Consider the following 15,916-nt stretch of genomic DNA (forward strand, 5'->3'; position numbering starts at 1 on the left):
TGGCACCGGTAGACAAAAAATTTGATGTTTTTATGGACAACTTTATGTACTACTTTAACACGGCATTTCCAAAAACAAATATTAAGAAAACGGTTTATCTGAATAATAATTGGTTATCGGCCCAACTAAAAGAAGAAAATAGTGAAATAATACAAATATCAAAAAACATTAGGAAACAAAAGACCCAACAAAAATTAGAACACATACATTTACTAAAATCAAAAATATCAACCCATAAACAAAATTTAAAAACTGCTAAAAGAGAATATTATGATAGTAAAATAAAAAAATCCAGTAATACAATTAAAACAGTATGGAACATTATTAACTCGGAGGTAGGATGTAAGAAAGGTAGCAAATCCCGAAACATTGAGCTAGAATATGGAGACAAGCATTATAGCAATCCATATGATGTTTGTAAAATATTTAACGATTTCTTTGTTAGTGTAATAAAAGATAATACTGATAAGACAATACATAAGACCACAGAATATGAAAAGCTTGAACTTAAGTTAGGTTCTGAACATATATTTTACAAACCAAGATTTAGACTAAAAGAGGTCACAACTAGAGAGATTGAAGACATCATTAATACATTTAAGAACAAATTCTCAAGTGGGCATGATGATATCCCTGTTATTTTGCTAAAAGCAGTAAAATTTGAACTTGGTCAAGTTTTATGCCACTTAGTTAATTCTTCTTTTATCTCAGGAAATTTTCCAACCCAATTAAAAATAGCTAAAATTATTCCCATACATAAAAAGAATGACGAAAAATATCCATCAAATTATCGGCCGCTATCTCTATTACCAACTTTATCTAAAATTTATGAAAAGGCAGTTAACATACAAGTAACACATTTTCTTGAAGAACACCATCTCGTGGATAGCTCCCAACATGGGTTTTGTAGCGGGAAATCAGTGACAACTGCTAGTGTTTCTTTTATTGAATCAGTGATAGACTCAATAGATGCTGGTGAACCATGTGTCGGAATTTTTTATGGACCTGTCGAAGGCTTTTGACACTGTGGATCATGAAATTCTTCTTGCTAAGTTAAAATTACTCGGCTTGGATCCTCATTCCTTGAATTGGTTTAGTTCATACCTAAATAATAGATATCAGTTTGTTCAGATTACTCATTTAGCCAAAAACAATAGAATTATAAATCATAAATCAGAATTGAAACCAGTAAAATTTGGTGTGCCTCAGGGATCTGTGCTGGGACCACTCTTGTTTATATGTTATTTGAAAGATATTTCTAAATCATTATCAAACTCAGATAACACAAACCTCTGTCTATATGCTGATGATTCAAATCTTAAAGTATCGGGTAATAATTTAGAACAGGTGGAAATTTTATCATTCACTGAAATAGGAAATATGATTACTTTTTTTGAAAATCACAACCTCCACTTAAATATTGAGAAAACTAACTACATTTCATTTAAAACAGCCCAATCAAGGATCAAAAAAGAACCCTTGATTTTTGTGAATACTGAGCCTATTGAGCTTGTCACAAGTACAAAATTTCTTGGTCTAACAATAGATAATAACTTGGATTGGAATAAGCATGTAGACAACATTTTAGCTAAAATCAATTCTGGCATGTACGCACTAAGAAGAATGGCAGGGATGTGCAGTGAATCCACTCTTAAAATTATTTACCATTCATAGATTCATTCACACATTTCATTTGGAATTTGTCTGTATGGCTCATCTAAATTAGAAAATCTAGATAAAATTCTTAAAGAACAAAAGAAAGCGATTAGAATAATTAAAAACCTACATCCAGGTACATCATGCAGGGAACATTTTAAAATGCTAAATATATTAACAGTTTATGGTCAGTTTATTTTAGACACTATTATGATATTTTTAAACAATAAGAAGGATACAATTTTAGAACAAGAAACACACCATTACAACACGCGAAAAAAGAATGAAATCATACCCACTCACCATAGACTTGAATTTTACACAAAGAAGCCGTCTTACAAAGGAGCAAGTTATTTCAGAAAATTGCCAAAAGAATTAAAGTGTCAAATAAACAGTTCAAAATTTAAACTAAAACTAAAAACTTACTTGGTTTGCAAAGTATTATATTCCATAGAAGAGTATATGAATAATTAAGCAAATGTTAATTTAAATAGCTAAGTTGACACTATTCAGATGTACTAACATGTACTTGTCTTGTACGAATAAAGATATTTTGATTTGATTTGATTTGATTTGATTTGTGAGAAAGGGTCGTCGAAATAGGCGAATGATGTTAGAAAATAGTGAGCCGTTTCACATCTTCTCAATCCCTGTGTATTTAAATGTTTTAATTTATTTCCCAACTTTTTGATGGTCAGAATTTTGCAGGAATTTGTTTCTTTATCACTGTTGGTAAGCTACATTTGTGCAGTATTTTATAAAATTAATTTGTTCATGTTCCAGATTTTGAAGAAGCTTGTATTAGAAACCAAAATTTGGTGAAGAATTACCTAAGGCAAATCCTTGGCGAGTTGTCATCAATGAATGAGATGGACCTGAGGATTGTTCAATCCGACTTGGAGAACAGTCTTGCCTTAAAAACCTGGAGAGTCTTCGTGCACTAGAGGACAAACTGGGGGGGGAAAAAAGAAGAAGAATTGGTAAGAAACAGATTAATTTCTGTTAGCTACATTTAAGTTTTTGGCTTGGTGAAGTCGGACTACTCCAATCTTAGGTTTACATTAGCGACGGCAGAATATTCTATTGGGCTTCAACATCCGTTTGGTACAGCGAATTGCCTTAAAACTAAGGAGTGTGTCTCTTGTCGGCATTAAATTCTTATCTTTATTTAATACATGTCTATATATTATACTTACGACATATTCTATGTATTTTGTGTTACACATATGTACATATGTAGGGAATTAAATTTACTACAAAATGTATACTTTGTAATGTATTATAAAGCTTAATTTAATCTGATATAAAAATGTCAAATCTTTACTTTTGAAATTTCAATTAGCAATTTTTCATTTTATTGGCATTTTGTAAAAAGTTGACCTTTCCAGATTACAATATCTAGCTTATATTCACCTGCTATTTCTTAATAGAAAACCTTTAATATTGACAGCTTTACTCCATATTTGACTTTCTACAGCTTTTTGAGAAAAGTCTACAAAATCGGCAAAAAAGTGACTGTGCCGAGAATTAAAATTGGCCGCTCCTAGGGTTAAGTATAAGATACACTTCAAGTTGTCATTGCTACTGTAACAGGTTTTCTTGTATGTACTATTATAGGGGTTTTATGTATTATCATAGGATTATTAAATGCTTATAAAGTTCCTTTTAAAATATCATGTTTCTTCTCTAAAACGCGGGATGTTTTATAAATGTTATTTCATTTAGAGCCCTTCCTAAAGAGGAGGTAAGATTTCCTAGTTGGCTATTAAACTCCTTACACGTTAATGTAATACCCATCATCTTATTTTATTTCAGATTCATCTCCTTGCACGTGCTGGAGGATCATCCACAACTGATGCCTATAGTAGTGGCCCTGCGAACTGTGATGTCAGACAAAGTTGCCTGCCTATTTAGCTGGGCAGGACAGAAAAAGAAGAGAGCATTTAGCTCTCTCCGAATGAAGACAGCAGTTTTCAGTAAGTTTTCATAATGACTAGTGAGAGCCCAAGGGAGCAAGTTAAGTCATGTCATACTAGCTGATTGTTTATACAGAGTGTCGACAAGTCGGGAAATAGGTGGGATTATTGTGGGGTCAGGAAAAGGCCAGCGTTTACGTCCGCGGTCGGAAAACTTATATTCACCTTTGCTTAGTAAACTTAACTTATGTCAACTTAGTTCATATTGACAATGATTACAACTTTGCCAACAAATATATCTAGTATTGCCACTTTACCAACTTTCTTTACATGTTGGCAATATTAAAGTTCTACATAAAAACAAGGTTTATACAGGTCTCATGGCAGAGAAAACTTAAAAGCTGTACAGTTTCTACAAGCAACAAGATTATCTTTGTTATTTTAATGTTCTTTGGCCTATCAGTAACATTTAAGACAAATAATCTGTGAAGATTACAAGATGTATTCAGGTTTTTTAGCCTATCAATAAACTTTTAATCATAATAGTGTTTTACAAATTTGTCTGTTTGTTTCTAATTAGGAGCTGTGCAGAAACAGTTTACAGACGCGAAGGACAAGGATATTGAAAGAGCAGTGCAAGATTGGCTCAGGCCATCAAAAAAATGCCTCCTCAGCAAGGAAAAATCTCGGTAGGCCTAGTTGCACAAAATTGCACAAAATGTTGTATTTACCTATGGCCTACATTAAGACAGAGGCTGCATTATGTATTCAGGGTTGTCAATCAAGTGTAAAACCTTACAGCCAATGACTTTTGACATAACCTAAAACAAGCAGTGTCGGTAGTTGTAAATTCGCTCTTTGCTCCCTTTCTCTTGTAGGCTAGGGTACGCTTTCATGACATTTTGCATTAGTGGAAATGCATCGTCAGCTACGAGAACGTAGGGAACCGGAAAAGTTCTCCCTGACAAACAGCTTACCTTTGGAAGATTCAGATTGGCGTCTTGTAACAGCTTTTTAAGTGTGCAATTAGCAAATACTCCACCATCTGACAGCCGTCCTTGACACCCAACTCATACATATGTGAAGCAATAATTCGCATCTACGACAGCTAGTAAGACTATACTGAAGAATCCTTTATAGTTAAAGAAATCACTGCCAGTATTAATGGGGGCTTGTAGCATCACATGTTTACCATCCATGGCTCCTATGCAGTGAGGAAAGTTCCATAAACGAAAGTATTCCTTTGCCTGGTGCAACCATTCTTCTGGTGTTGATGGTAACTAAAACAAAACAAAACGTTGTACATTTACGGGGTCTGGGTGAGGAGCTATTATTTGTGAGAAATTTCTGATACAGAGACTCTACCGGGTGTCCCATTATAGTCCCCCTCTTCTTAAATTTTTAAAGGCTGTAAATTTTTAAATAAGCTTCGATAAACTTAACTAGGCGACCATTTTTGTTATGTTAGTCAATTCGCAAAAGTTGCGTGTATCTTGTAAACCAATGGACATTTTTGTCTTCTGATAAAAAAAAAAAAATAAATGAATAAAATAAAATATAAGAAGGGGGGTTATTATGGGACACCCGGTATAGTTGTACACCTATTTAAATTATTTTACCATATCTGACAAATAGGTAATCCTCTTCTTTATTTTTAGGATGGAAATGAAGAAGACGATGAAGCTACTGTGGAAGCTATTGACCAGAACAGTGACATGGTCGAGACAATTAAGCCAAATACTTCTACGAATAAACAAACTATTTCTGAAGTCAGTCCCAGCACTTCAAAGTCGCCTGCCGATTACAAAAAGCCTACATATAATAAACGGAAAATGAACACTCAAGCCGAAGAAGCGTACTCAGTGATGAAAAAGCTTGAAACCAGCTTGAAGCAAAAAGATGACTGCGACATATTTGGTGAAAATGTTGCTTGTCAGATGCGTGAAATAGGTGATATTCGTTCACGAATGATCGCAAAGCATAGAATCTATCAAGTTTTGTTTGAGATTGGAATGTTTCAGTTTGAGAATAATCCACCATCATCATCTGGTTCTTCAAGACCTCCGAGCGCTGGCGCTGTTCAAGAACAAATTCCGATGGCAAACTCGCCTTCAATCATTAATACTGTAATAGACAATGAAAACGACACACAAATGATAAGCTATACTGTTTTGCAGTAGTTTAAAGAGAATTTTTGTAATTTGTTTCCAAATATAGTACTTTATTAAAAACTCGATGTACTTACTTTTATGTTTTCTCCCAGCAAATCAATCACAGCAGCACACACTTCTGGGACGAACAATGAAATTGTTGTCTTGGAAGGCACCGGTCGCTAGAAACCGCAATGTCAAAGCAAGTTTTTCCTTCACGGGAATAGCTTTTCTATAATTGGTGTCTTGCTTAACGATCTTTGGTCCCAACATTAATAACAAGTATTCAAAATCACTACTTGACATTCGTAAAAAGTTTTTGAAACTGCCATCACATCGTAGCTCACCACACAAAGGATCGATGTCATCTTCTTGTAGGTCTCTTAGCATATCACTACCACTATACTTATCTCTGGCCTTCAAAGAAGGTTTCACCCAAAACCTCCTAGGCTTTCTCTGTTTCGCTAAAATGACACATGCAGCAGCAGCAAGAACCACCTCCTCTACACTAGACATCCTGAGAGGCAATGAGGACTGGGCGGACCGGCGCGACGCGGCGTTGGCGGGAATGGCAAGTTGGTAACATTTTAAAGTCTCCAAACGGAATGTTAATAACATTTTTGTTGATAACTTTTGTTATCAACTTGTGTTGCTAACAAAAATGTTAGTAACATTTGTTGGTAACTCCGGTGTAAACGCGGCTTAAGGCTACATTTGAAAACATAAAGGTTTTTCTTCAAAAGGCTTTAATGGTTTCAGATATGCCCTAAAAGCCTTATTGGAGTAGTATCAATGATTCATAGATTGGTAAATATCTATGTACCGGTATGTTTATAGTTTTCAGCATAAAATTGATATAGGCCTCCTTTGTAAGTTTGGTCATGGTTTTTGTTTGCTCTGTTTTAGTGGATATGGCAAAATGAAAAACCAGACTTCTGCTCGAGATAGAATGCGGATCCCCAGAGATAAAATTAAGTCGAATCCCATCCTACACGAGGAAAACAAGCGAAGGGAAAGAGAGCGATATAAAAAAAAGAGTAGAAGAAGGAAAAATTAAAAAGGCAAGTACTAAAATGAGTGAGCGTGAAAGAAGAAAATTAAGAAAAACATGGAGAGAGAAAACTAGAAAATATAGGGCTCGTACCAAAGATGTACAAAATCTGAACTTGGCTAATTGCATATCTTTTTTTTCGTCTAATGAACAATGATATTACATTTTAGTTATTAAGATAGTATAAATGTGGCCTGACAAAAATGTAATTGCATAGCTGAAATTCACTTCGTATCGGATCTGCTGCTACGGGGGAATTATTTATATAGATTATATAATTAAATCACAAGAATAACAACATATTGATTTTTTTATGAGATCTACATATTAATACTAAGATGAAAGGCAAGATTCAGCAACCCGAAAGTGTAACAGACGTAATATTTGAAACTCCAATTGAATTGTATGACAGGATTGCTGCAGCAATGACCGTTGGATCCAATACAGTTTTGACAAACGATGACACTAGAAGTGATACAGTTGTCGACTACTTATCCCCAGAAGGAAGTTGCTGTATATTACCACCTACGACAGTGTCAAAAACAACTGATGTATTGCTTACTTTACCAGAAGACAACGAGAGTTGTAATAAAAAAGTGTTCACTAACGAAACAGAGCAGCTCGAGCATTTTTTTTGGGCGATCTTGAATCATCTGACGACAGTTCGGAATCGGGTGAAGAGGTGTCGTTCTTCCCTGACGTTACTCCAACAGAGCCATCTACCTCAACCTTTTCATTATTTCTAGCAAATGATGAAGCAGCTGAACCCAGAGTTTCAGATAAAAGCAGTGCTTACGTTGATGACAAAAAACATGTTTGTTTTTATTGTCAAAAGCTAATTTGCAAACTACCGAAGCATTTGGTAAATGTCCACCCAGACAAACACGAGGTAGCAGAAATATTAATCTACCTAAAGGTGGTAAATTCCGAGCTGAAAAAATGAAGCAGCTGCGCAATAAAAGGAACTATGCGCACAACATGAAAGTATTAGAAAAAGTTAGGTGTTTTGGTTGTAACAAGAAGGACCAAAAAGTGTTTGAAATACACTGATTATTTTGTACACCAATTACCTTTTTATTAACCGACTTCCCCATTACCAACAAAAGGAGGAGGTTCTCAATTTGTTTGTGGCGATGTTTTTTTTTTTATGTATGTTCACCAATTTCTCTGTGATTCTCTTACCGATCAGTGTGGTTCCACCACCAAAATAACCGGGAGAGTTTCTATTTGGTACCTTATATATTATGTTTAAGTATAATATTTGTTTTGGTGAAAAATTCTGAAAACCTTAAATATTCAACATTTATTTTGTTTACATTTGTGCAGATTGTTTACATTTGTGCAGAGAAGGCAATAAATAATAATAACATTCCTACAGCTGTTAGTTGAAACCATTTAAATGAAGCTACAGACAATTCTTCTCATATTGATCAATAAACTATTTCTTGCCATGGAGCCTAAATGAATTACATTGAGAAAAGTGCATTTTGTTTTGGTTACTATAAAAAATTTATTTTAACGTTTGACTTGATTTGTGTATGCAGTAATTCTGTTTTTAGTATTGAATATTCTGACTTACAAAAACATATATGTTTCAGTGAATAGCTGTATGATGTTGACAAATAAAGGTGTATTGTGAAAACGAAAGCATTCGTAAAACAGGTCTAAATATAAATTAAATGCAATTATTCCTTACACGACCTAAGAAGTGTGACAGTGCATAATCGTCAATTGTCTTAAAAATGTTAAATATTTTAATTACTAAACATGCATTTGCAGATGTGGAATGTTTATTGATATTCTCTACCCAGTTACTATATCATATCAATACTATTATGCCTGCTTCGGAAAGTCCTAGAGGAAGATGATTTGCAATTTCGACTAGGCTATATCTTGATCAAACAAAACCACCTACATGGCTTGCACCACTTTTAGCTGAACCAATCTTTCATATACATATTTCATTTGCAGATGTGGAATGTTTTATTAATATTCTCTACCCAGTTACTATAGCATATCAATACTATTATGCCTGCTTCGGAAAGTCCTAGAGGAAGATGATTTGCAATTTCGACTAGGCTATATCTTGAGCAAATACCCCCGCCGCAGCAAACCTGACGCCTAAGCGAATTTCCATTTGGCTGAATTGATTTTCAATTGATCTATTTAAATAACATTAGGTTTAACGAGTACCTAGGTTTGCTGCTACAAGGAAACTAATAAAGTGAGTGTTTTAAGTAAAATAATTATTGCTTAGTATAAAATGAATATATTTGCCAAGTTTGATCAAAAGATATCCATAAACAAGCAAACTACAACATTTTACAATATTCTCCATAAGAATAACATGGGAATTTTCAATTTACCATTTTTTGAGTTTTCTCCGTAACCAATAACCGTACAAAAACACTTTGATATACTGAATTGTTTGTTTTTTTAAGCTCTTTATGAAGGTTTAGAGAAACATTGGGAAATTTTGTGTTTTGAGGGTCAAAAGTGAGAAAAACCAATTTTTACCCCATAAAACCCCCCATAAAACCCTGTTCCCATGGTCCGATCATGCTGGATCGCGAACTCATTCAAGTTTATCCCGCCTTACACCTTCAAACCAAATTTCATCAAAATCGGATAAAAATTACTCAAGTTATCGTGTTCACGGACACACATATATATATATATATATATATATACATATATAAAAATTTGAACGAGTGGTGTTTTTGGCCTCTGGGGACATCAAAATGAAAAAGTAAATCGGTCCCGGGCCTAAGTCTTACCATGAGACCTACGGTAATAGCTACTTCCCTATAGGGAAATTCGCTAAAAAAAACCCCTACATGACTTACACCACTTTTAGCTGAACCAAACTTTCATATAATATTTTCCAAAGGCACTATACGTGTTAACGACCAATTTTCCACTTTTGAGAGATTTTTTAGTGCTGGTAGCTGAGGAATAACTTTCATATTGTTCCAAAAGGCTTGAGACGTTACTGTATTTCTTTTTATAATGTAGAAGTACACCGATTGCAGGAAACGATGATGTCTGACATTTCAATGTATCTAGAAAAGACAATTAGTTTTTCATTAGGCCTAATGTAATGGACAACTCTTTCTTTCTTAAGGAATATCTAAAAATGTTTATTTTCATACTCATTGATTATGTAACCTGAACAGGTGACTCAAGCAGTTTTAAAATAATGATTGTTCTGTGGAACTTTTGTTTCAAACAGTTTTGCTTATCAAAAAACCTCAAGTAATTAATATATAAAAAAATTATAGTCACTAAAAATCATGAAATAATTTATTTTTGTAAAAAATACAACCGACTTCAAACGCTCTAAAAAGAATGAAATAATTTCAATAAGGTAAACTTTTGTATTAGGCAAACTCACGTATTTCAAGTCGGCGCGGCTCAAACTGCAAATATGATTGAAATTAAATATTGTACGTGTATTTTTAAAATCAATAAATTGTAGCTGGGTAACATTAATATATAAAAAAACATACTGAACTGTTTTGTTTATATATTAAAGGAAATATTTTCTTATATTTTATGTTTACTTCAGAATAATTATATATGAATAGGAAAATAATTTAGTTTGATATTATGATAGGGAAAAGAAGCTAGTTTAGTATTAAAACGTTACTTTTCCAAGTTAGAAACATTTAAATGCGTTATAATCTTTTTAAAGATATTCGTTAATACCACTATAATGCCGACATACAGATTAACACTTTTAGTTATAGATAGTCACCTGCAATATGGACACCCTCTTTCAATTTTGTATAAAAAATCATCATAGAGGCGCGCCGACTTAAAATACGTGAGCTTGCCTAATACAAAAGTTTACTTTATTGAAATTATTTAATTCTTTTTAGAGCGTTTGAAGTCGGTTGTATTTTTTTACAAAAATAAATTATTTATTTCACTATAACAATGATGATCTTTTTTAAAGTCACTTGTATCAAACTCATTTATATTTTCTTTATTAATCTTAAAAGGGTCTTTCTTTAATTCTACAAAAAACTATCAGTGTCCATACATAATAATTTTGCATTTGGATCATATTTCTTTAGCTTATTATAGTAAAATTCATACATTAATGATTTTGATAGTTCTAAGACTGAAAATCCTATATCTATTGGTTTTTCAAATTTCACATTTTCTTTTATCAAATGTAAAGCAATACAATCTTTATCAAACATACTAAATGTTTTGAAGTTGGTTTTTTTAGCTTGTTTTAATGAATATTCTTCATCACCTAATTTTATGTCGCAGCTATTCCTTACATTTACCATTGTTTTACCAAATACAGAATTATTCATCAACTTGAAGAAATCTTTTTCAAAATCTGATTTTGATTGTGCTCTTAGTTTTGTATTCAGTTTTGTATATTTTTCCGTATAGTTATCTTGATCAAATGCAATTACTCTTTAACTCTTGTTAACTCTTTTTAATTTTAACCTTGTTTTAAGTAATACATTAGGTTTCTTGAATGAACCACATAATTTTTTTTATCATATAAAGTGGTACACAACTTATTATTATAATGTTCTGGAGCTAAAGGCAAATGTTTATGTTTATCATGCAACTCATCTACATATAACATATAATTTTCAGGTTTTGTTTTGTTATAATTTTTTTTTATTTAATATTTGCTGTACAATATCTTGTAACACATTGAGAAATTCCATCCCTTGTACCTTTTTTAATCATCAAATACATATCATAATAATTTATTAATTCTAATTCTATTTTTGTTAATTTTAACATTGAGTCCCATGCTAATGAAGGCGATGTTATATAATGTGCAGGATCTAACTGATAATTCTTAAACAAGTTGATCCTAAATTTTCAAATGTACCAGCTAATAGCATCACTTCTTGAATATTATACAAATCAGAATAATTTACCAATGTTTTTATTTATTCCAAACTTTTAGATAGTCTTTATAATCATCAATCATATTTTCTTTTGTTAAACAACTATAAAATTGTAACAGGTTACGTACCTTGACGTCCACAATTCCTTAGTCGGTATTCGTTGACTATAGTTTCGACTACTGACAAAACGGAACGTTTTGATAATGACTACACAGTAGTCGAAACTATAGTCAACGAATACCGACTAAGGAATTGTGGACGTCAAGGTACGTAACCTGTTATAATTGATTACCAATTCCGGAAGGCTTCAACATGAAAAAATATAAAATTGTGCTTTATCCAAGATTTTATTGTAATTCAATTTTTCAATATCATCCGTACATTCATATGTAAAAATACCTTTAGAAGGTAATATTTCAAATGTTTTATTATCCTTTTCAATTATGTCAATATTCTTTATGTATTCATTTAAGAGTTTACATTCTTTAAGATTTTTAGCTAATTTATCAATTGATGAAGCCGTGAATTCAAATGTATCTACAAATGATGATATTCTCTAGGTTTATCATCTTCAAATTCATATCTGTACCCAGAATCAGCTGTGTAACGACCCAAAAGCCGTCAAGGGGTTAAAAGCCGTTTTAAAGTTTTATTTATAAGTTATTAGTTTTCGTTCGGGGTAAACCGCACCCGCGTTGACATCGGCATCGAAGAAGCAGGCCTATGTCGTCGTGGAGGGGAGGACGATAGTTAGCTACCCCGCCGCCAAGGAGGAGCAGACCTCAGGATCAGTTGCCTACCCGCCCGTAACCGATAAAGACGTACTGTTAGGAGAAATCCAGCACTCAGTAATTCCGAATCATCCCGGTGAGTTATATATAGTTTTCCCTTGGTGGTGGAGTCCTTAGTTATTGTGTGCTACCGATATAGAATTTTGCTTTATTTTAGTTGTAGGGAAGTTTAATTTTTTTATTTTATTTATGCCCAGAATTGCACGCTGCGCGCGACTTGCACGCTTTATCCCGTCGTTCCTACACTTACTTTCGACTCTTCCTTACCAAGAAAGTTTTTTTAACCCACCCGAGCAATATCTGTAGGGCTTACTCCGTTACCCTGAACGTCCTACTTAAGTTTTATTTAGGAAACACCGTACCTACTCTGGTGATCGACCGAGTTTAATTTTCCCCGACACGTTTACTTTGGTTATTACTAAGTATATCGAACGAATCACGTCTAGGTTATTCAAAATTCTAATATTAACTTCACATATTTTTCGAGTGGCTATGATGAGCACTTGTTAAAGGTAAGCTAAACATTGTTAACAGTCGTGTAATTAATACTCTGAGCCAATAAACTCGAAACGATAATTAATTAACGAACACGTTAGAGTCCTGGACTATCTCATAGTAGGCTAAGCTATCTGGACAAATTTAAGGTGTGACAGAATTTCAGGTGAGACGACAATTACGTACTTTAAAATATAATTTTGTCTCTCAACCCGAAATTTCGTCATAGCTGAATAGTTTATATATCTTTCATCCGTGTTTGCTATCAATTCAATTTTTCCATATGTTTATTTAATTATTTAATAAACAAATGTGTATCATAGTTTTAACTATTATGACAGAATATAGGAATAATTTTGTAGAAACTTAAGATTAAAGTTACGATTCAAATGTGCTGCACCTCTATATTTTTGTGTTAAATGACAGTGATCTCTTACTTTTCGTCTTGTCATTATCAAACCCAATATTTTCACAAATATGACATATATTTGTTTTACGATACTCAATTTCTTTATTTGTAGTCTAACTAATAGTTTTTTTTTTTTATATATTTCTTAGCTATATACTTTCTAAATATAAATGACTATATACTGAAATCTCATCTAAATATACAAATAATTTATTTGGCACATTTTCCAACTCTTCTTCTTTTTTTTTGCTCTTACAAGGTTCAAGGGATTTGAAATTATTAAATGATTACTCAAATCACTCTTTTATAGAAATGAGTTAAACATCTTCTACAGACTTACTTTTTCTGTCTGTTTTTAGCTGATATATGAGTTGAAACTAATTTACTTAATAATGGTTATTAATATAAAATGCGAATTGTCACCCCTTTTATGATACAACAAATCAATATAAAATCTTTGCATCATACATTTCAGAAATTTGTAATGGAACAATCTTTTGATCTTCATCAATTCTATATACATTAATTGACATTGAAGGATAATTATATTTAGAATCAAATTATCTTTTTTCAAATAATTGTATACCTACTTTTTAATGTCATTGGATAATCAAAACCTTGAAAAATTTCATCATTTAAGCTTTGTTCATATTATTTAACTCTGTGTGGATGATCTTATGTTCTATTTTCTATTCATCAATTGCACATCTAATCGCATAAATGAAACAGTAATCATCTTTATTTTTAAAGGTTATACAGCACTTTTCGTTATTAATTTCATTTGGTAATTCCATATGGACGCGCATTTAGTTGATTATTTTTTACTTAATTTTATATTTAATTCTAAACATCTATTTAATGACCACCCACTACCTTCAGATGGTTGATTAAAATGTTCTCTTTATAGTAATTTTTTGAACTGGTCAGCAATGAATTCATCAATATTCAATATATCTGAGCTTCCAAGAGCATAATACATTGTACTTGATTCATTTTCACCACTAACCAATTTTCTTTGATATTCACCAGTTAAAGCAAATTGTCATTTAATATTTTTAAATTCTTGTTTCTTAATCAATTTTTGAACTTCACCTCTTTGTGATTCTAAATAATCAGATATATCGAAATCGTCTTTTGATTTTTTTATATATTGTTGAAAATAGCCTTTAAATGAAGAAGCTTCTTGAATATTTATTATCTTTTCTTTTGGAAATGGTTTATTTTTAAGATAATCAGTCAATAATTAAATCAATTCTTTTCTAGTTTTATTTACAATTTTAATATTATTTTTTACAGCTAAATCTGGAGTAAATTTTAACGATTTATACCTTTACTGTTTGGATTTCGTTGAATTATACTAAGTCTTTAATAAGTTTATCTCTAGATAATTTTTCATAACATCGAATAAATAATTAGCAATTTCTTTTAATTTATCTTCATTAAATAATGAATAGTTTGATGGATTATATGACTGTTTTATCTGTTATAACTGTTCTATATTTTTTTGTTTTATAATCAAAAATACTATTATTTCTACATCAATCTTTTAGCTTTTTAATTTTATTTACCAAACATTTCTTTGAATTATAATGTCTCGTATAGTTTTCAGAATTTATATTTTTAATACAAGCAGGGCATAATTTTTTTTTTGTTTTGTTGTTCCATCAATTAGGAGAAAATTTCTTCTATTTAATAGAAATTAGTTTTACTTAGAAATTATATTTTTATTAAATAATAATAGTATACCACTAATTACGGGTCAATTTATATTTTAAAGAGTATTTTTTCAATAAAATCAGCAATCAACTGGTCAATTTATATTTGCTAGAGTATTTTTTCAATAAAATTTTAACTTTTTAAAAACACGTAAAATAACTATATTTTAGCTATTTTATTAAATCTTTGTATTATTTTCTTCATTAATTTTACTTTCCAAGTGTCTTAAATATTTTTAAACCCATTTAATATTTCTTCCACACTCACAAAATTGTGGTTTTAAAAACATATATGCAACACGTTGATTACAAATTACTCGTTTTCTATCTGTATTATAATGGCGTTTCTGATAATTTGATATATCCTTTATTTCTGTACAATTTGAACATTTTTTTCATTTTTGTGTTCTATTACAATTGTATCATATAATTTGTTTTAATAAACTTTCTCACATTATTTATAGTATTCATATAAACCATGTTTTGTACTTTTATCTTTATGAAATTCAGATTCATTTTTGTATAAATGACATCGTGCACATTTCTTTTCCATTTATTAAAGAGAAATTTCAGTTTTCTTCAATTCAAAATCATAAAAACTACCAATTATATCTTCTTCATTTAGATTTTGTATGTTAAGTTACTGTATTTGTATTATTTATTCTAAAATTAACAAATATTTGAAGATAAAAAAAATGTTTTGGTTATATTTGAATAAAATATTGGAATATTTACTTGTTTAATTTTAGGTTTTTTTCTGATAATGTTAAACCTTGGCCTAAAGGAGGCAAAAGTTTTATTAGTGCTGAAAAACAGATAATTTCATTAAATTATTAAAGTCTCCTTT

Source organism: Macrosteles quadrilineatus, unplaced genomic scaffold (genome assembly GCF_028750875.1).
Source record: "Macrosteles quadrilineatus isolate MER2022 unplaced genomic scaffold, UCM_ALF_1.0 Scaffold_2__2_contigs__length_208266976, whole genome shotgun sequence".
NCBI lineage: Eukaryota > Metazoa > Arthropoda > Insecta > Hemiptera > Cicadellidae > Macrosteles > Macrosteles quadrilineatus.